Genomic DNA, 21,934 nt, shown 5'->3' with positions numbered 1-21,934 from the left:
AGAAGAGGAAAAGTCAAGTGGATCATGGAGGATCAAACATCTGGTATGGAAAGTCCTGGTGAGTGAAGGTAAGCAGATGGAAAGTCCTAGTGAGTGACAGATGAAAAGTCTTGGTGAGTGAAACCAAACAGATGGAAAGTCCTAGTGAGTGAAGCCAGGTAGTTGAAAAGTCTTGATGAATGAAGATAGGTAGTTGGAAATTTCTGGTGAGTGAAGCCAGATAGTTGGAAAGTCCTGGTGAGTGAAGCCTGGAAGATGAGAAGTCTTGGTAAGTGAAGTCAGACAATTAGAAAGTATCGGTGAGTATAGATGGGTAATGAGGAAGTCCTAGTGAGTGAAGTCTGATAATGAAAAATTTAGATGGGTCAAACGTTTGATTGGACATCTGGTGAGCAGAAATCCAAGTGAGTCAAGGTTAACTGGACACTTGGCATGAGGAGAAAAGTCCAAGTGGGTCAAGATTGATCGAACACTTAGCAAAAGGAGAAAAGTTCAAGTGGATCAAAGGATTGACTGAACACTTGATAGAAAAGTCCTAGCATGTCACGATTGACCGGATGCTAGATAATGAGGAGTCCAACAAGTTACGATTGACTGAATGTTAGCAAGGAACGCTAGGACTCAAGTTAAGGAGGTAGGGATGCCAAATTGATTAGGACAATCAATTTAATAGAGCTTAAACGATCAGGGTGATCGCTTAAAAACCTTTCTGTGACGTTTACGGGTCTTAGCGATTGAACAGAGAGGATAGTAATCGAATAGGGTAATCTGTTGCCCCATGCCTAAGCAATTAAGGTCGCTTAAGCTTGGTAAGCAATCATGTTGATTACTTAAGGGCTATTCTTCACGAAGTATAGTGAGTTGCTGAATCGATCTAGCTAATTAATTCAGCATGGTTTAAGCAATTGGGGTAATCACTTAAGGTTCGAAAATTAGCCATTTCTACAGGTTGCGGACATGGTAATCACTTAAGCATCTCCTTAAGCAATTAAGGCACTCGAATAAGCCCTAAAAAGGATTTTTTGTGACTGTTACGCGTATTGTGACCGTTGCGCGTAGAACACGTACGCACATCTTCTCCACCATGGACGTAAGCTTCTTGGAGGCTAAGTGTTGCTACACTTCCAAGGTTTAAGAGGTGTTTTATAAGCTACAAGAGATCAAGCTAGAAGAGGCTTTTCATTTGTATTCTTGTATTTACTTTTTGTTTGTGTTGTATTCTTGTTGAGAGCTTGTACGAGGTTTCTTTACTTCCTGAGTGCTTCCAAGGAGGAATTATTTCATAGTGGATGTGTGTGAGAGGATTAGATCCTTAGAGTAGTCACCTCATTGAGATGGATACCAAGCAAATCAAGGTGTTAGCATTTGCTTCGAGTTTTCCACTACAAATCATTATCGATGAAGCGAACAAAGCTAATCATCCCCCTCTAGCTCCCGGAGTGTCCCAACATTCCTTTCCTTTCCGGACTCCTAGTATTGATTCTCCTTTGCCTCTGATTATGTGGATCTACTCTTATAAGCACGACACTTGCTTTTGTAATGTCCTCTTTCTCTACATTTAAAATATATTATGTGATCTTTAAATTTTAAATTTACAAGTTTACCTTTTGAATCCTTAGTAGAATTCTCCCCCTTGACCATTGTTGTCTTAGATTTAGACGCAGACTCTTGTTCTAACTCAGATTCAGATCCACTACCTCCTCCTTAGCCATTAATGCCATGAAATTAGTTTGGTCTTGTTCTCCTAAGTTTGACTCTGAGGATGACTTGAGTGGTGTTAAATCAATTTCAAGCAATTAATAGAAAACTGAAACCTTTGCCAAAAGATATGATTGCACCAATTTAGACTTAGTCAAAAATTGAAAAATTGAAAAATGAAAAGAAGTGTAAGAAAAAGAAACCCCGCCCGTGTCATGCCCCGAAAGTATACTTGTCCAACAGAATGGACGGTACCATCTAGTGGCAATATATGATACAACATGATATAGCCCCCATGGCTGGTACAAACACAAACCACGCAAAATGATACTATACAACCCACACGGCTATGCAAACACAAACCACTCATGATAAACATCAACCACACATAGTAAAACCAAAACAGATCGCGTGCCAACATAACTTAAACACAACAAATATAAATACCGGAAACAAATACCCAACCAGACTCAAAATTCACATACAAGTGAATTATTATAGAAACAAGTCCAAAAGTCTAAAGTAGAATCAAAATGCAAACCAAATGTGGAAAGATCTCGACGAGACATGGCACTGGCGGACAAGATCTCCCAACAACTCCACATTACCTCTATCTGCTACCTAAGAAAGAAAAATATAACTGGGGTGATGAGTCTAAATGACTCAACGGGTAATATAAGATAGACAATGCTTGATCAGAATATATATCTAGAGATTCAAAGGTATACAGTTTCACAAGAAATAATAACAAGAATAACAGTGATACCATAATAAATGTCCATATTTGAACTCATATACTAAGCAAGTAATACAAGCAAGTGCAGGAGTGGATCTACAACAATACTGCTCGATCTACAATAGCATCCTATATGACATATACAACTACTAATAAGCAGCCAATGTACAACACATGCAATAGACATATCTCAATCATATGTAAACATAGCACAAACATATGGATACAATAAATCACTAGCATACATAAACACATGTCATATGTATATGCATGAGCATGGTCACTCCTGCCCACCTCTCAGGCTACCACGACCTCTGTGTGGTTGAGAGATCGGGACAATGCCAATTGTATGACACTCTAGCTACCACTATTTTCGAATGGCCAAGTGGACAGTTTGTAAAGTAACTATCTAACTACATAGCAATGGTGTCCCTACTTACTCGCAACTCTAGCTACCACTACTCCTGAGTGGTCAAGTGGGTATGACAAGGCATGCTGCATGAACTTCGGACTTCACTACCCCGAGTTGCCGAGTATGTAAAAATGATTGACGACTCTCTTAACCACAAGTGAGATATAATCGCTGACATGCATGAAATGCTATGATTATCAAGATGCGAACAATCATATCCATAAATATAGTAATCAAATATGCTATAGTAACATAAACAAGTCTAACAATATATATACAACAACCAATGCCTATAAACAAAATAACCAGTGTCTACTAAATATCATGGTTAGCAACGAGAAATTGTATAAATATCAAATCTATCATCAAGAAAAATAAGTTTCAAACTCAAAAAGTAATGTGAATAGAGTTAAGGTAAATGTAGATGAATATCTAATCATAGCTTACACACTAAGGAGAAAGTACTAAAGAAATAAGTTAAGAAGTACCTGTTAGTATCCCAAGGTAGTTTTGATGTGATCAAGAAAGTTAAATTAGGTATTGTTGTGTTTAACCCTATGTCTAAGTGTGCAGGAACTTAAGAGCACAGGATGTCGAGCAAAAGATGCAACTAGTGAGAAAGATGGCATGGGAGAGAGCCGACAGGCTCGGTGCGTTTGAAGGACGAGGTGTTGCGGAAGAGTATACCGGCGGACGAGAAGGGAGCGTGCGGTGTTTCTGAGGGATGAGAAGTTGGAGTGGAAGATTGCTCGAGGAGCAAAAGACGGTCCGAGGGATGAAAAGCTGTGGAAGAGTACGTTAGCGGACGAGAAGAAAGCACGCGGTGATTCCGAGGGACGAGAAGCCGGAGCGGAAGCTTGCTCGAGGAGAAGGCCAGAAGTTGGGTTCGGGTGAGCCCTATTTCGGATGGTAGAAATCACCCAAGCAAGCGGAGCCGGAGCGGAAGACCCGGATCGATGCGAGCAAAACCAAAGTAGGAGACTGGGACCAAAAATCAACAAAAGTTGATTTCTGGTGCTCGGGGCGCCCAGACCGATCTGAGGCGCCTGAACCAGGTCGAGGCGCTCGGACCAGTCTGGGGTGCCCAGAACAATTCCGGACGCCTGGAACCCAATTCTTCACTAAATTTGACGTGGCACATACCGTTACGTCAGGGATAAAATATTATCCCATTCCAGGCGCCCCGAGCAGGACTATATAAACAACCCTACTCCTAGAAGCTAATATGAACAAGAAATATCCAAACAACACTTGTACACACTTCCTTTTTTGTTTAGCTTCGTCTTTCTGTGCTTTCATTGCTGTAAAAAAGCTTCTCCGTCTGAAGAAGAAAATAGTGCGACTTCATCTGTCTTAGATTAACAACCTCTCCGGTTGTAACCAAGTAAACCTATGTGCCTCTATCTTTTAGTCTTTTTATTATTTCTTATATGCAAGTGTTATTTTAATTAAGTCATTTGTTCGAGAAAAGTTTTGTTTACTTAATTTGTGTAGGGGCTATTCACCCCCCCTAGCCGGCCATCAATGGTCCTATCAAGTGGTATCAGAACCAGGATGCTTCAGGAGGACTAACCACCCAACGAAGAACACGAGATGACCGGACCGAACATCTACCCACTAGTATTTGAGGGGGAGTTCATTTTTTGGAAACGTCGGTTGCAAGTATATTTTAAAACCGATTTTAATATCTCACTAACAATTAAGTATGATTTTGATATGCACAAAAGCAAAGAAGGAAAAGAAATTGAGAAGCATCGATGGACTGAAAAGCAACGCAATGACTTCATGGCAAACGGTAAGGCTGAGTTCCACCTTTTGAGCGTTCTGCTTACCCAGGATGTTGACAGAATTGGCAATTACGAGAATGCAAAAGAACTTTAGGAAAAGTTCTTAAAGCTCTATGAAGAACCAAAAGTAGCTGAATCCAACTCCTCGATGAACTTCGAGTCGTTATCAGAAGCAGAAAACGAGGAAATTGCTGAAACTACTCTCATAGCCGAGTACCTACCTGAAGATAAAGAAAGTTCTTCAGAAATGAGCATTGAAAGTATCAATGAAGGGAGAGCAACGTCCGAGGAAAGCAGCTCTACAGGAGGAGCATTAGAAGTTGACAAGGTAAGTCAGGTACGGTCTCTACCTCCTGACCAATTGTTTAATTTAATAAAAATATTGTTGAAAGATTCTTGTAAATCAGAAACAGAAAAAAAAATTATTAATAGAGAATACTGAGTTAAAAGGAATTCTAGCAACAGCTTGTCAATTAAAGGATTTCGACAAACTAAAAATACAAAATAAAATGTTAAAGAAACATACACAAACTTTAAAAATTTCTGCATGTTCAAAATGTTAGAGTGTATACTAAAAACCTAGCTTTTGTATAAATATTTATTTAGAAATAAGAATCACATTGGTCAAGTATCTACATTTATGTTAAGTGTAGTTATTCAATTAATTTATATCGTAGATAACATGGTGTGTGGTGTCATGCACAGAAGATCATGTTATCAGTTCTTTATAAATTATAAACAGTTGCTCATGACTAAGATGGAAAGGAACAAACCATCAGTAAAGTCGTAGTGTGATTAAGGATTAGTTTATCTTGACTGATAAATTACACTAGTACACTCTAAGTGTATTGAGTATGACCATTTAAGGTAAGTTATTTTTATACTGATTTAATAAAAGAACAAGACCTTAGTTATTATGGAAGTATGTGCTCTTAATCCTAATATAATAACAAGCACATATATTTAGTATTTATTTCTTTGACTTATTAATGTGTGAGATTTAGCTCGATAAATCAATAAGCCTGATAAGTTGGGAAATGATATTACTTATAGTGTGTGTTGTTGATTATAGAAGGAAACTGTGTCCTACTAATCTAGGTTGAGAATGCCCCCAAGAGGAGCTCATAAGGATTGTCATGTTAAACCCTGCAAATGGACTTAGTCTGACATGACGATGAGGTTGAGTGGTACTACTCTTGGACTAAGATATTAATTAAGTGAGTTGTCAGTAACTCATTTAATTAGTGGACATTCGACATCTTAAACACAGGGAGACTAACACACTCATAATAAGAAGGAGCCCAAAACGTAATTTGGGATTGGTGTGGTAGTTTAATAATAATTCTTTAGTGGTATGAATTATTATTGATGAAATTAAGTCGAGTGTTTGGGGCGAACATGGGAAGCTTAATTATTGGGAGACCAAAACCAATTGCTCCTCTCGGTCCCTATCATAGCCTCTTATTTATAAAGTATTATACCCACCTATACCCACCTTTATACCCATCCTAACGTGGCCGGCCAAGCCTTGCTTGGAGCACAAGCAAGGGGCCGGCCAAGTTAATCCTTGGATGAACCAAGTGGTGGTCGGCCCTAACTTGAGTCCAAGCTTAGGTGGCCGGACACATCATATTAAAAAGGATTTTTATTTTTTAAAATTTTCTTATGTGGATTCCATGGTTTTAAAAGAGAGTTTAAAATTTAAATCTTTCCTTGTATAGTTTTCTACAAAATATTAAGAAAAGGTTTGATATCTTTCCTTATTTGAGATTGAAAGAAAGATTTTAATTTTGAGAAAACTTTCCTTTTTTGTAACCATGTTCATGATTTAAAAAGCGAGTTTTAAAATTAAATATTTCATTTATAAGTTTCTACAAAAGATTAAGCAAAGATTAGATATCTTTCCTTATTTGTAGATTGAAAGGAAATTTTAATTTTAGATAAAACTTTCCTTTTTAGAAATCATCCACATGTTTAAAAGAAATATTTTAATTTATAAAATTTCCTTTTATAACCCACCATGAAGGGAAAAATTATTGGAGAAATTTTTATAAATTTTCGGAAATAAATTAGGAAGTTTTAATTCTTGTGTTAATTAAAACTCTCATTGTTTAGAGCTTATAGGTGGTCGGCCATTATAATTAAGAAGAGGAAATTGTTTTTAATTAAAAAATTTTCCTTTTCATGGCAAAGGAATTAAGGAAGTTTTTTATTTAAATTTCCTTATTTGCCAAGACCAAGGATTATAAAAGAGGGGGTAGAGGTGCCTTCATGGGTGACAATTCTATTCTATTTCTTCCTCTCTTTTCTTCCTTGGTTGTGGCCGGCCCTAGAGGTTCACCCTCTCCTCTTCTCTTCTTCTTTAGTGGCCGGTTTCATCCTTCCCTTGGAGCACTTGTTGGTGGCCGGTTCTAGCTAGGAGAAGAAGGAGAGAAAAGAGGCTTTGTTTCTTGCATCTCTTGGAGCTTGGTGGTGGTGGCCGATATTCTACATCCTTGGAGGATTCTTGGTTTGGCCGAAACTTGCAAGGAGGATGAAGAAGGGCTTGGGTGGTTCTCATCTCGGTAGATCGTTGCCCACACAATGTCCGAGATAAGAAGAGAAATACGATAGAAGATCAAGAGGTCGTTGCATACAAAGGAAGGTATAACTAATAATTATTTTCCGCATCATACTAGTTTTTCTTTTGTATGAATTCCAAACACAAGAGGCATTATATTCTATTTTTTTGAATTGTAATTCGAGTTTGTGCTCTTCTTTGTTTTTCGAATTTGTGATTCGATTGTTCTTTTTGGTTAAACCTAGAGTTATATAAGGAAATTAAATATTAGCTTTCCTTAAAAGACTTTGTCTAGGCGGTGATGGATGCTCCCATACCCAAGAAGGTCATGTGCCTCACCATGTAGTCCTGGAAGTCAATTTTGGAAATTAATATTTAATTAAATTTATAACATAGGTTGATTTGGATCAATAGTATTAAGTTCCGCTTGCGATCCAAGTCTAAACCATTAAGAACAGATAAGTTAAATTTGGAATCAATAATGTTAAGTTTCATTTGCGATTCCTAATTTAACTTCTAAAGAACACAATAGGTTGTTTAGGAAAAGGTTCGACACTTGTACAAAATTTTTGTACAGTGGAACCGGTACGATCCTCCTAGGACCAACCAACACAAAATTCTTTACTTCAAATTTTAGAAATTATTATAAACTAAAATAAAATTTTAAATATCAATATGGGAAAATTAGAAAATTATCAAAAACCTAAAAATTTTCTTGTTAATCCGATAGAAAGGAATCTATTTTGGATTCCAAGATCATGCTTGTATTTTTTGCAATTGAATTTTTTTAAAACTGTAAAATTCCTTTTGAGTTTAATTATTATTCAAAATTAATTTGATCCCAATTTTTTGAGAAAGAGGAATTTAATATTCATCTATAGAAAAATCTCAATATTTTTTTTGTTATACAAAATTTTCAAGAGTTATCCCTGCTAACTAAGAAAACTTTTCTGAAAAGTTTTTGAGTTATTTATCTAAATATAATATTTTTTAAAGAATTTTTAATTATAAATCTTGAAAATTTATTTTCTTTTTCCAAAATACATGCTCTATACATTTTTCAGAAAATATTTCAAGATTTCTAAAATTATTTTAAGGCTTTCAATTTTGAGTTTTACCCTTAGACCTGTGTTTAAGATTGATCAAATTTTTTAAGTCATTTTAACCTTATTCAGAATTTTGTTTGTTAAATGACTTAAAAATTCTTGACGAGTTACCCTTAGATTTTTTTTGGTACCCCATTTTTTATGTGATCTAAGGGGGAGAAGGAAAGATTTAAGTCTAGGGGGAGGTAGTCTATTTTATTAATTTTTGCACTTTATCATAAAATTTCTTGTTTTGACTTTATGTTAGTTTACCCTAACTTAACTTGGGTTGCTCACATTAAAAAGGGGGAGATTGTTAGTACCTTAAGGTAATTTTGATGTGATCAGATAAGTTAAGTTAGGTCCTGTTGTGTTTAACCCTGTGTCTAAGTGCGCAGGAACTTAGGAGCACAGGATGTCGAGCAAAAAACGTAGCTAGCGAAAAAGACGGCACGGGAGAGAGCCGACGGGCTTGGTGCGTCTAAGGGACGAGGTGCTGTGGAAGAGTACACCGACGGACAAGAAGGGAGCGTGCTATGTTTCCGAGAGACGAGAAGTCGGAGTGAAAGATTGCTCGAGGAGCAAAAGACACAACTATCCGAGGGATAAAAAGCTGTGAAGAGTACGCTGGCGAATGAAAAGGAAGCACACAACGATTCCGAAGGACGAGAAGCTGGAGCAGAAGCTTGCTCGAGGAGAATGCCGGAAGTTGGGTTCAGGTGAGCCCTATTTTGGATGACAGAAATTACTTAAGCGAGCGGAGCCGGAGCGAAAGACCTGGACCGATGCGAGCGAAACCGGATCAGGAGACCAGGACTAAAAATCAGCAAAAACTTATTTCTAGTGCTCAGGGTGCCCGGATCGATCCGGGAAACCCAGACCAGGTCGGGGCGCTCGGAGTCTGAAACCCAATTCTTAGCCAAATTCCGACTCCCGAAACGTAATTCTTAGCCAAATTCGACGTGACACGTACCGTTGCATCGGGGATAAAATATTATCTCATTCTAGGTGCTTGGAATCCTTCCAGACACCCCGAGAAGGGCTATATAAACAACCTTGCTCCCAGAAGCTAATATGAATAAGAAATATCCAAGCAACACTTGTACACACTTCTTTTTCTGTTTAGCTTCATCTTTTTGTGCTTTCATTGCTGTAAATAAGCTTCTCCACCTAAGGGAGAAAATAGTGCGACTTCATTTGCCTTGGATTAACAACCTCCCCGGTTATAACCAAGTAAACCTGTGTGCCTCTGTCTTTTAGTCTTTTTAGTATTTCTTATACGCAAGTGTTATTTTAATTAATTCATTTGTTTGAGAAAGGTTTTATTTGCTTAATTTATGCAGGGGTTATTCACCCCCTCTAGCCGACCACCAACGGTCCTATCAGTACCCACCTTAAAAGTAAAAAGTCTTAGTCGTCTTCAAATCTAACGCTCGTTCTCAAGTCCAACGCCTATAAGTAGAAATACAGAACCTATTTAAGTATATCTAATACTAATACCAAAACTCAATAACTAATTTATACCCATTCTTTCAATATTAGATGTCCAAATTTTCTTAACGGGTTGTTAATCCTTTAATAAAAAGATCCATGACTTAATTACTCTAGCTATAAATCTATGAATCTGTAACTAGCTCAAATTAGTCATTTCTAATTGATCCTTCAAACCAAATCAATAATAGGGTTTTCAATTAATCCATACTAGCATGCGATAGTCAACAATCGAGTTGATCAACTTCTAACAATGATAAAGCAATATAATCCACCAAAATCTACTTCTAATACCTACGTTAAACATCATTGTTACTGATCTAACTCCTCCATAAATTTCCCCCTAATCTGATTGTAACAAGAATTGAAACAAATAGCACTAATAGGGTAGAGGAGTTCATTACCCTATGACTTCTCTTTTGACAAGGGCTCACGGTAGTCAGCGGTGGCACACGTGATGGGTGTAGTGGTTGGTGGCCAAAAGTGGAAACAGTAGTGGTGGTTGCCAAAGGTGGAACTGCTCATAGCAATTGTTCTTAACCAGAAATAGGAAATAGGGTAGCGACTACCTTAAGGACAGCGGCGGCCCTTTGAGATAGCAATGAACAATAGCTGGGCTTGACACAAACGAAGATGCGACGGGGAGACTGGCAGCTCTCTCTCTCTCTCTCTCTCTCTCTCTCCAATGGCATGGCATCGGGGAGATGGTAGAGGGCGGCAACAACTCCTTGCTCTTGGTCGAAGATAAACCCGTGTTATGTTTGAGAGGTGTCCTAAGGCAATCACCTTATAATTTGTGCTAATTATTTTGATAAATAAAGATTCACTATTTGAGTGCACTTTACTTATGTGTTTGAATTATCTTAAACTCACTTATTGAATGCCCATAATACGATTCATAGCACAAAAGTACTTGTGATTAGATCACAACTAGTGAGCGTCTCTACATGTGTAATTATAAAAGTATTGAAATATTTCCTAGTTAATGAATTAATATATTTGGACATCATCAATTCTGTGAAACTAGTACATATTATATTTCTTGGTCTAATCAAGCAGTTGTTACTCATTAGCTGGAGACATTGGGATGCCGAGAGTTAAACGTGGATGTTAGTTATGGTAACTAGTTCATTGGAGTGACTTGCTGTAAGACTTTATATAGTTCTCTACATATATGGATATGTGTGTGAAGTACTTACTGCAGCTCAAGTGTAAGTTTCCTTTGACTTGAGGTATTTAAGTCACCTTTGTCATAAAGCTTATATTTTGACATCTTAAGCAAAGCATCTCCTTGGAGATGTAAACCCGAGATGATTAGGTATAAGTTGAACTACTCGAAGTTATTTGGATAGCCCATAGAGGATTTACTGCTCCTTGCAAGGAGATGTATACCCTATGACCACTTATCAGGGTTGTTACTCAAAGTTTGCAAAGCAGTACATGTTAAGAGTATGAGATTCTTAAACACATGTATGAGTAATTTAAATTCATAAGATGATTGAATATTACTTGGGCTAGGTGTGACATAGTTAGTCTAGTGGGGACAGATACATAGACCATGTCTTGAATCAAGTGGGTATAAGACGAGTGAAAAGAATAAGACACGACTCACTGTAGCTGCTGAAAGGTTCATAACTAGTTATATAATCAAGTTTGATTTTCTGATGAATTGAGGATCATGATGTACTACTAGGTGTCACTTATAATCAATCCATAATTAAATAGTTAAGTATAGATGATCAAGATAAATCAAGAGCCTATTAGGTCACATGCACTACGAGTATTTGAAAGATATAAAATAAATTTGAGAATTTGATTTTCAAATCAAGAGATAAGATGTTTGGTTGGACCAATTGAAAGACAAATATGAAAGATATTTTGTTGGAACGGAAGCACGGATGAGTCATATCTCTTATGGAAGAGTTAAACCTTATTTGGTTTAGTCATGAACCAAATTGAGTTGGTTTGGTTGTGAACCAAACTATGAGGTTAATGGGTCAAATTTTGGTTAAAGAATTTAGGTTAAGTTTGGGTTTTCTAATCCAACTCATATATATATATATATATAATTCATTATTCGTTGGTTTAGGTTTTTGAAACCTAACCTCTCTCTCCTCTCCCTCCTCTCTCTTCCTTCTCTTGGATCACATCGCCTCCATGCTTGGCTAGTACCAATCAGAGGCAAATCTTATTATTGGGAATACAATTAAAGCCCCACATTGAAAATACATAAAAAAAATATTATGAGTTTATAAGATGAAGATATCTCCATTGGTATGAGATATTTTGGGTAGAGCCCAAAAATAAATCCATAAAACCTTAGACCTAAAGTGGATAATATCATATTATTGTGGAGATATCTGAAATCTTTTGGTTCTAACACTTGTTGCTCACCGGAGTTGTCTTAAAGATCTCGGCGTGCATATGAATAGAGGCAAGATTTATGAATGTCACTAAGTTGATCCCCTTTTCCCTACGCATCATTCTTAAGGTATGCCTAGAATAATTATTATTCTTAAAAATTTTATTTTATGATTATGTCTGCATGAGTTGTATCTTGCATGTGATGTGTGTCTTATAATAAAATTAGTTTTATTATCGTCTTTTTGCTTCCACTGCATGTTTTGCGAAACATGTTAAGCACACACTGCATGGGTAAACTCCAATAACCCATGTAGGGGAGGGTGGCTCGGAGAGGACGGCGGGGGATCAGACTTGGACAATTGGAAGAGGAGAAGAAAAGGGATTAGGGATGCATGAGGGTGTCGATGATGGATTGGGGAAGAGGAATCGGGAATGAGAGGTTAGGTTTAGTATTTATAAGTTAGGTTAATAAATTAAAACCTTATGTTAGTTAAATCACTCTACTCTCATTTGAGTGCTATTCTAAACATGCTTTCTTTGAGCCAAATAGATTCATCCCCATAAACATGTCATGCAAACTTTGTTTAAATTCTGAAAAAAAAATCTAAAAATTCCTAGAAAATTCTATATAATTATTTCTCAATTAACACTTATTATTTTATTATTATTTAAATGTCATATCTAAAGTTCGAATAGTGATTGCACTAATTTAAAGCGGACAAGGCTCTAATATCACTTATAGGATCATTTGCACATGAGAAGGGGGGTGAATCATGTGTACTTAAAAAACTCTTCTTTTTTGAACTTTTTAAAATGATTGCACAATGGAAAAATAAACAAAGTGAAAAAGAACAAAACAAAACACATCAATTTACTTTGTTCGGAGTCTTCAGTAACTCTTGCTCAAAGATCCATGCCCTTTGGACCTTTCCTGATGGATAATCCACTAAAAGTCTCTACTAGTAAATTTTTTGCAAAGTAATCAAGTACAATGAGAAAGAAGAAGGAAGTATAGCAACCTACACTTCCTCTATGCAGTAAATTAAATGACTTTAAAATGTTACCAACATAAAGATAAAGAATTTAGTGAGCTCATGTGTTGGTGTCTGTTCGTCTATAGTAGTCGAGTGTAGCAATGTCGCAGCATTGTAGTAGTACGAAGTCGAAACATTCATACGGTCAAGGAAGTGCATAAACAAGTTGTATGAATTGATATTTGAAGCTGCTAGTCGGAGATGCTTTTAGAGGCTCTTCTAGACGCTTGGATCACCCCCGGGTGCCTCCACCGAAGTCTATCTAATCCACCTTCATCACTGAGATTATCCATCTCTGGATGCATGGATCCCTTCCAGCACCTAGGATGCTGATGTGGCTGCTCCTTGGTGAAGACTTATTTGAGTCATCTTTATCACTTCCCGAGTGCTTGTACCTGTTGGTGCAAATATCACTAATGGTCAAATCTGAGTTTTGATGAATGACAAATAAGTTAAAGTTAGACGTATTGTGATCTAACCTTATTATCGAGTGTGCAGGGTTAACTAACCCTAGTCAGGATGTTTGATTCCTGATTGGTTGAAGACCAGATGTGTGATTTCAATAAGTCGGGATATTTGATTCTCGACAGATTAAAGTCTAGATGTGGGATTCTAGCAAGCGTTAGGATGTGTGATTCCCGATTGGAGAAGACCAAATATGCGATTCTGGTAGGTCGGGATGTGTGATTCTCGATTGGAGAAGACTGAATGTGCTATTCTGATAGGTCGGGATGTTTGATTCCCAAAGTCTAGATGTATGATTCTGAAAAATATCTGTACACTTGGTAAGTAGAGGTAAGTCACTGGAGGAGAGTGATTAAGTGAGAACGTGCCCCTATTCAAAGGGATAGTAGGTGTCAGCCCAATTTAAGTCCATTTCAGAAATATAAATTGAGACCTTGACTAGATCCTGGTCTCAGGGAGACGAGATCTAATTACTACTTCTTATTATTACTGTGCTAACATTGTCTTGCAGGTTATCGGATTAACATTTTTTGCAGGGCAAAAGGAGCACAAAATGCCTCGGGTAAACAGTGTTTGAGGCGCCTTCAAGCATTGGAAAGTGACTTTGCACTATTCATGCAAGGTGCCTTCGGTGCTATGGAAGGCACATGCCAGTGGATAAATTCCAAACTTCATCATAGATAAAGAGTGAGTTGTTCAAGATTAGATTTCTCACATTGAAGGCGCCTTCAAAGGTCATGGAAGGCGCCTTCCACACTCTTTATAAGGGTGTCTCGACCCAACTTCCAGGATAATCACTCCTACGATTCTCTAGGCCTTCGTTTGAAGTTCTGACTGCTCCGACATTCTGCTACTGCTTCATAAAAGTCTGTCTACCACCAAGCTACCTTTTCGAGTCATTTGATCATCTCTGGTAGACCGACAAAAACATATGAGCGCTCTCAATTGTTGGTAACATTTCATTAAGTGTTGTAAATTTTCATTACTGCTCTAAAAGGGGAAGTGTATGTTGTTACATTGTCCTTATCTCTTGTATTTGATTGCCTTTTCCGGTGGTTCCAGAATAGATATTTAGTGAATTACTCATCAATAGATCTGCGGGACCTGAGTCTTGGAGTATGAGTCTTGGAATTACTCATTGTCCTTATCTCTTGTATTCTATAGTCATTGAGTATAATATCATCTAAAGTTATATTCACGTGTTATTTATAATTACATATAGTCTAAGTGGAAGATTGTTGGATTTAATATCCTTTAAGGTAGACTCACATGTGATTTAAAACTTGCGATACTGAAACCTGTTAAGTGATCTAACTTAAGGTTATTGAGTATTAGGTTATTGGATGTGAATCTTGTATGTGTAGAACTTATTATTTGCATCTATTATCATCTAGGTTGATAATGGAAGTCCACTATATATAGGGTTGGTCCTCAAGGATTTAGGGATCTTGACATAATTTCTTATTCTCCATCAACAAGAAGTTTCACAATGACATCACCCCCTAATTCCTTTGGAAGATCATCTTTTTGCTTCTTTTTCCTCAAGGATTTTTGCTAAATATAAAGACATGATTCTTCAAATAGGTTTCTTGTGGTATTTGATTTATGCTTTATATTATTGTGTTACGTTTTCAAGGTAACTAAATCCATGCTCATATCTTGTGTTTTCTATATTTGAGTTCGTATTTCATTCCTAAAATTCATATAGTTAGGAGAAAACTCAAGTACTAAATACGAACTCAATAACAGATTTCATGCACAGGATATCTAATAACATTGAAATTTACAGCAAAAATAAATTAAACAATGAGACAATGGACCTTAGAAGAAGAAGAACAGCCGAATCAGAATTTGGGTGACGACGTCAATTCTATTATCAATCCATCATTAATAACAGAATAGGATTCATCTTATCGATCTTTGTTGCATACATACAATCAAAAATCCAGTACATAATAAACAATCCAAATAAGAAATCAGAGTATGAGAAATAAATAGATTAATACAATAGAAAAACTTCACTGATTAAAAAGGGGGAAAAAACAAGAACACGATACAAACATGTAGCTGTATACGTACGAACCTTGTTACATACAATTAGTTGAATCAGTGTTTCCTGGTGGTTTGCTGGTACTTATCCTTGATCCAGTTGACTCCGGTGGATGTGCTCTCCTTCACCTTCCTGAACCCCGACGTCGCCGCCACTTTCGTCTTCTCCACTCCCTTCTTCCATCCACCGCCGCCCCCGCCGCTCTTCTTGTTGTTCCCCACCATTGTCGCCAACCTGTCCTGTTCACTGTACCCCCATTGATCTGTATGTTTCTCCATCGATTATATTTGCGATGAACAAATAGATCTATAGATGGATGTTGTCTTGGCGAAGAGGAAGGGAAGGGCCAAGTTTCCTTATATAATGAATGAGTCAATACATTCCTTTTTGAAGTTGGAAGGTGTGGGGAATTAGGTTCTTGCTTATCATGTTCGCAAAGTTAATTCTGGTTTAGGTTTTGTTTTCAGGGTTGTAATGTTACAGGATTGCCCATGGAATTGAAATTGAGTCACGGTAGATTTGGTCCTTTAACTGGAGGATTGGGAAGGAGAAAGGCGGCACCGGGTTTGACTTTTTCCTATTACGCTAGATTTGATTTCTGCTTTTTGACTGGATTTGTTTCTAGAAGGGGAATAGATTGACCGTGGGGGAAGTGGGGTTGTTTATCTGTCACGATTTCTAGGAGCTTCCAAATTTTGGCCCGCAATGCGGAGTGGGTTATTAAGTTATTATTTACCCTTTTTTTTTTAAATGAGTCGTGTAATTATGGAATATTGGCTTAGATCGTCCGCCGTATGCATTTTTTTTATATAGTTTAATATTTTTTTGAATTTTCAAATTTAATTTGACCACGCCAAAACATATGGGCTTGTTTTTTAGTAATGGTTTGTGTGATACGCCATCGATGCGTGTTTGCTAAGTCCGATTCGTTGTTTGAGTTTTTTGAAAAAATAAAAAATAAAAAAAATAAAAAAAAATAATGGCATCCTAGTCAATTAATATATTGGAAAATTTATCAAAAGATATATACATATTTTTAAATTTATCAAAAACACGTGATATTTTATTATTTATCAAACAATATATCTGTTTATATGTTTTTCCCATTCAATCCTTTTGATTATTTTTTTTAAAAATTTTTTCTTTCATTTTTCTTTCTCTTCTCTTTTCTTAGTGAACTTCGATCATAATTCACTAATGAATCTAAAAAGCTCCGATTACATTTATTTTAATTTTTAGAGATTTCTGAAGTTGTAAGAAATTTAAATATACTATTATTTATTTTGATTTTTCAGAAATATTAAAATATTTTTAGAATAATCAATATGTAAAAGAGAGGGATAAAAAAAGAAAAGAAGAAATATTGCATGAGAGGAGAGAGAAGAGAGATATTATAGAGAAAATAAAAAAAATTGAATGAGAATAGAACGAAAAAAATATAAAAAGGTACATCATTATCACCTTGTGATAAATTTAAAAACTTAAATATACATTATGATAAATTACTGTTAATATATATCTTTAAAAAAAATGCCAAACTATCACCTCAGTAATTCTCCCAGAACCGATTCCATAAATATGGAAGAAGTTAAATACAAAAATCTAAATTGGTACGCATATGAGCGGAGGTCTAGTAAGGAATGATAAAATCTCCCGTCAAAATTTGACTTCCAGACCTCGGCCATTATCTACGCATCCATCAACTGAGTCAATTTTGGGGGCAATTAATGTATTTTAGATAAGTTGATCGATCAAGTGGGCCAACATTAACGCATGCTGCTTGGGATGTCATATCAGAATCTATGCTTTTAGTTCTCTTTTGGTTTAACCCATCGTCTAAATCTATAGATGCCTCGACCAAATACTATTGTAGTCTTATGATTCCCTCAAAATAATGACATTTTGTTTTATAAATCGTAATCTAAGTTGCAATACATTTTGTTTCCCTAAAATTTTTTGGTTTTGTCTCAAAATATATATGTTGTCATTACTTCATTTTCATGTATTTGTGCAGTATTGTCTATTATTTATAAAGAAGTAATTTTGCACCCACTTAAACTTATATAAACATCCTTAAATATAAGTGAAGGATTAAGTCCATATTAGTGGACTTAAATCTCTATTATGGGTTTATATTTGACTAACACATACGATTAATTTTCATTAAAGAAATTAAACCCTAATTAAATAATCTAATACTTTAAGTAGGAAGAAAGTTTATATTATTGGATGTTGATTCAATATATCGATGAATTAACCCAGTTCATTAGCATTAATAGAATGTTAATGATGTATAACATTTATATGGATAGTTCTATAGGATGGACCAAGGTATATTAGGGAAGAAATCTTTTGATTTGGACATCTTTGAATTTGTGATTCAATATATCTTCTTCATTGATCCTGTCCGGAATCTGAGTTAGATAGATCGTTAGATGAGGTGGATGAAATATTGACTGAGTCGCGATGCCCCGGAGGGGGGTATGCTGAAATGACTTCTGTGTTGACCAAGTCGCGATGTCCCGGAGGGGGTGTGCTGAGATGACTTCCGTGTTGACCAAGTCTTCAAAAGTCCTCTGGTCAACGCTACCTGCAGCCAGCGCCCGGGTCCCCTGGTCCTTGGTACCCTGAGGCTCGAGGTAGATCCGACGAATATATAAGTAACAGGTTAATAATATAATAGTGAAATAAATGAGGGATGAGTATGGAAAACATACCCTGACCCAGGGGGCACCCTCAGATGGGACGCTGCTCGAGTTGTCATGACCCGGAAGAGCAGATGACTATAATCAGACTGGAGAGCTGGATCTGACGACGAAGAGCCGAGTACGGTGGCACGAAATCGGATGTGACCTCGGCACACAGGCTAAGCTAAACCATTGGCATATAGGCCGTGATAAGACATCGACACACAGGTTGGGATAAGACATCGGCGCGCAGGCCAGGATAAGACATCGGCATGCAGACCGGGATAAGGCATCGACACGCAGGCCGGGATAAGGCATCGGCACGCAGGCCGGGATAAGGCATAGACACCCAAATCAGAACATGACACACAAATCAGATCAGTGCGAAGGTTGAGACATAACACGCACACAAATTGGTGTGAAAGCCAGAGCACAATGGAAGTGGAACGCCATCAGATCAGCCACTATAGGGCCTACGTCCCTAGTACCGAACTTGTCCTTAGGACCAGCGGCGAGAGAGGAGGTTCTGGTGAAGCTGGCAGCGAGGGCGTAGGTCCAAGCTGTCCGTGTAAGGGGAGGCGGTGTCTCCTTAGCTGGCTCCGGTGCTATTTGGTAGAGCGAAAGGCATTGCGCTGGTGGGAAAGGGTGGCTGGTCGGCTAGACTGTTGACTGACGAGGCTGCGACGACAGCTGAGGTAGTAAAGGCGCATAACACTCGAGCTGTGACACATCTCCGGTGAGGGAAAAGGGGTTGATGGCGAAGAGTCGGTGGCATCCGCTGTAGCGTGGTTGTCTGGAGAAATGGCAGCAGCATCAAGTGGGGAGGAAAGGCGGCTGCGGCATCACGTGAGGAAGCAGCGGTGGCATACCGAGGAGGAGAGGGAGAGGAGGAGAGGGAGAGGAGAAGAGGGAGAGGAGAAGAGGGAGAGACCGTGTGGCGGTGGCGGTGAGAACCTCCAGCGAGGAGGCGCCGTCTGTCCGGTGGCGACGTCACGAGGTGGAGAGGGAGAGGAACGGCGGTCGGCACGGACGAGGATCTGAGCGCGAGGGAGAGAAATTGGCTTCTTCCTCATGTGGCGGCGTCCCCAACACGAAGCAGCCTCCTCCTTGCAGTGTGAACAGTGCCCTAAAAAGGGGCGCTACAGTGCACTTACCAAAATATCCTCCCCTTTTCTCATAATTCCACTTGGGTCCCCATCATATATCTGTATCACAAGCCTTCCCTTCAAGTCTAGTCGAAGGAGACGCAAGTCTGACTGACTAGACCAAGCCCAAAACAGAATCACTACCGAGCGCGGAATCAGATCGTTGGGCTCGTCTTATCACGTCGAATGAATAGCTGCAAATGGCGACCGGCCGACAGAGCGACGAAAAGAATTACCGACCGAGTGGCAAAAGCAATACCGAGCGAGTGTCGAAAGAGCAATCTAGCAAATGTCGAGAGATATCGAGCAGACGGTCGAGAGATACTGAGTAAAACGATCGAGCGACAATCAATATCGGGCAATTGAAAAGTGTTGACAGAGTGATTGAGAATGTTGAGCGAGAGTCTGGAGGCATGAGAGCATGCTCACTTATAACTTGTATTGGGGCGAGAGTCTGGGACACCAACCTGGAAGGTCGTTGGACATGAGAGCATGCTCACTTATAACTCACACTGAGGCAAGAGTCTGGGACACCGACCTGGAAGGTCGTTGGGCATGAGAGCATGCTCACTTATAACTCGCACTGAGGCAAGAGTCTGGGACACCGACCAGGAGGTGTTTTGGAGGCCTGACCAGGAAATGCTCTCGAGGCCTGACCAAAAAATATTCTGGAGGTCTGACCATTACTTGATCTGGAGACCTGACCAAGAATTGATCTGAAGACCTGACCGGGAGATCGTTATCGACACTTCGATTTGAGGCCGGTGGTGATACTCTGGTCCCAAATCAGTGGCGATAGATCGACCCCGAAAAGGGGGAAGATAAGCCTTGAAGGGAGGAATCTGAGTCAGATGGACCGTCGGGAGAGGTGGATGGAATGTTGACCGAGTCGCGATGTCCCGGAGGGGGGTATGCTGAAATGGCTTCTGTGTTGATCAAGTCACGATGCCCCGGAGGGGGGGTGTGCTCAGATGGCTCCCATGTTGACCAAGTCTTCAAAAGTCCTCTGGTCAACGCTACCTGCACCCAGCGACCAGGTCCCCCCGGTCCCTGGTACCCTGAGGCTCGAGGCAGATTGATGAATATATAAGTAACAGGCTAATAATATAATAGTGAAATAAATGAGGGATGAGTACGGAAAACGTACCCTAGCCCAGGGGGCGCCCTCGGATGGGACGCTGCTAGAGTTGTCGTGACCTGGAAGAGCAGATGACTTTGATCAGACTGGAGAGCTGGATCCGACTGTAGGACCGTTAGATTCGATAAAGGGGGGGTGAATATCGATTCGAAAACACAAGAGTTTAAGCGCAGCGGAAAAAGATAAAGTAGACAAAAATATTTTACTTCGTTCGGAGCCTGTGACGACTCCTACTCGAAGGCCCGTGGTCCTTGACCACTTTCGTTGGGCAATCACTAGCAAGTCGAAATATGATTACAGAAAAAGTACAGGAGATGCTAGTAATAATAAAGCAATACCGACAAAAAGAAAATTAAACAAAAACCGGAAGAGCACTTTGTCGGAGCGTTGTTGGCGTCGCACTTGAACGTCGAGCAGCAAGATCAGCAGAAGAGTTCTCAGTCAAAGTTGATTCTGAAGCTCCTGTCTGGGGCTTCTTTTATATGCTGTTCCGGGCGCCTGACGGGCGCTTGGAGTGTGACGTAACCGCTCAAATGCTCCACGTGGCGACGACTTGGTGTGGATAAAATTTGCCTTCCGGGCGCCCGAACCACCTTGTTCCAGAAAACTCCTTTTTCCTGCAAAACAAAGTTAGTCCGAGGCAATATATATCCTGCAACACAGATTGTTAGCACATTTTATCATAGTAAGAATTAGCACAAATAGTATGACTTAGATTCCGTCTTTCCGAGACCGGAATCTAGTCACGATCTCGACTTAGACATCCGAAATGGATCTAAGCCGGATCGACGCCTAATGTTCCCTTCCCGGGAACGCGTCCTCGCAGTCACTCCCCTCCAGTGACTTACCTCACTTACCTGCCAGACGTCCGGTCAGCCCGTCGACCCGTCTGGACTTCTCGCCAAGCGTCCGGTCAGCCCGTCGACCCGCTTGGACTTCTCGCCAAGCGTCCGGTCAGCCCGTCGACCTAGCTGGACTTCTCGCCAAGCGTCCGGTCAGCCCGTCGACCCGCTTGGACTTCTCGCCAGCTATCCGGTCAGCCCGTCGACCTAGCTGGACTTTTCCTGCACACTTGATCAAAGTGTCAGACAACAACACAACTAACTTAACCTATTTGTCATTCATCAAAACCTGGGTTAGACCGTTAGTGCTACCCGCACCAACAATCTCCCCCTTTTTGATGGAATGACAACCTGGTTAAGTTAGTGAAAGCATATGTACGAAACAACATGCATTTGTGTGGTTTTAAAGTCAGTTTGTGTTTTCAAATTGGTTTAGCTAA

At 39.0% G+C, this 21,934-nt stretch overlaps 1 long non-coding RNA gene across 1 annotated transcript; it reads right to left on the bottom strand.

Moving 5' to 3' along the window:
- Positions 1-2,046: 2,046 nt before the first annotated feature.
- Positions 2,047-16,126, bottom strand: LOC121971639. The gene is made up of 2 exons (XR_006109189.1): positions 15,716-16,126; positions 2,047-2,319 (listed from the first exon to the last, which is right to left on the bottom strand). It is a non-coding gene; the product is annotated as an uncharacterized LOC121971639 (long non-coding RNA).
- Positions 16,127-21,934: the final 5,808 nt, after the last annotated feature.

This window comes from Zingiber officinale, chromosome 4A, assembly GCF_018446385.1.
Source record: "Zingiber officinale cultivar Zhangliang chromosome 4A, Zo_v1.1, whole genome shotgun sequence".
In the NCBI taxonomy this organism is placed as follows: Eukaryota; Viridiplantae; Streptophyta; class Magnoliopsida; order Zingiberales; family Zingiberaceae; genus Zingiber; species Zingiber officinale.
This window is presented reverse-complemented; position numbering and strand designations above follow the sequence as displayed.